This window comes from Triticum dicoccoides, chromosome 1B, assembly GCF_002162155.2.
Source record: "Triticum dicoccoides isolate Atlit2015 ecotype Zavitan chromosome 1B, WEW_v2.0, whole genome shotgun sequence".
NCBI classification, from domain to species: Eukaryota; Viridiplantae; Streptophyta; class Magnoliopsida; order Poales; family Poaceae; genus Triticum; species Triticum dicoccoides.
In genome coordinates, this window is record NC_041381.1 from 108,699,789 (window position 1) to 108,701,144 (window position 1,356).

Genomic DNA, 1,356 nt, shown 5'->3' on the forward strand with positions numbered 1-1,356 from the left:
CTTTCGTATTTCAGCAACGAGCCATTTAAACACCATCGTATTCTACGTAGACGGGTAGGTCCAGCACGGAAGGCACAAGTGCCATCACCATTTCCCGTTTTGTTCCATAGTTGCATCCTCATGTTCCTATCCGAACCAGCTAGACGTTTGGTCGTTCGTTGGCATCCCCTGTCGCTGCCGCTGGCAATCTGTCTATTTGCAGCACATTTTCTTGCATCCCATGCTCCCTGCCATACAAATCGCAAACACAACCGCTGTCATAGCTTCCTTCTTCCACAGTCCGATCCAGGGAGAGGCACCAGCACCTTCCGCTCATCATGTACACGTACTCATCAATGAGCTACCAGAAAAAGCATAGCCAGTTGAAAGCAGTATTTTGCATCAATGAGCCTTCTCAATTCTCATGAGCCGCCTTACCGACCCTTCTGCAAAATTTAACATAGGCGCCAGTTAATTGTGGAATCACACATTGGACTCTGCATCGGAAAAGCAGAGACAACCGGTGCTCTATATTACGAGCTAATCTCATACGAACATTTGCTACTGCATTACGAGCTACCATCATATTCATACAGAGTCACAAATTACAGTCTAGATCTCAAGTTAGTTACGTTCACGTCCATCAGGAGCCTTGTAATTTTGAGACGACCACCCCCTCTGCATCTCCATATTCTTTGGCCCCTGCACCCATCATATTTTCAGGAGACGCCTCCTCTGAATCGGCCACCGCCTCCTAGCACCCTTGTACGAACCATTAATTTCCTCAATCACATCCGTCTCATCCAGGTGCCGTTCTCTTTCCTCCAATCCAGCTTCCCTTTCTCCATTGTTGGAATCGGAAGAAATCCAATTTTCATGGCATGTACAAGCCTCCTGAATAGAAGCAACGACCATCTCCACTCTAGCTGCCTCCCCCCTAAGATAGCCCCTGCATCCAATCTAGGAGTAGGAGCAAATGAAGACCGCGTTAGATCCATTTTAGGAGACGAATCATACTAAAACAACTACCAAAATAAACATCCTCCACATGCTCAAACGATCCCCAACACTACAAGACGAACAAAATCGCTAGTTCACTTGTTAATCCCAACCAGAGAAATGTAAATCAGTCCGTACCAATTTTAATGATCCACGAGCCCCTCGCTGACGCCACATGTAGAAAATTAAAATCAGCCCACGAGGCACATCATGTCCCTTGACTATAATGCCAGGCGTAGGCCCATGTATACAAATAGCACCCCTGGCCACCGCACCAGTGTATTTCCATCCGATAGACAACATATAGCCTATGACGTATGGACCTGATACCGGCCACCAGGCAGCTCGGCCTCCAAAACGCCCAACTCAAGTTTACCC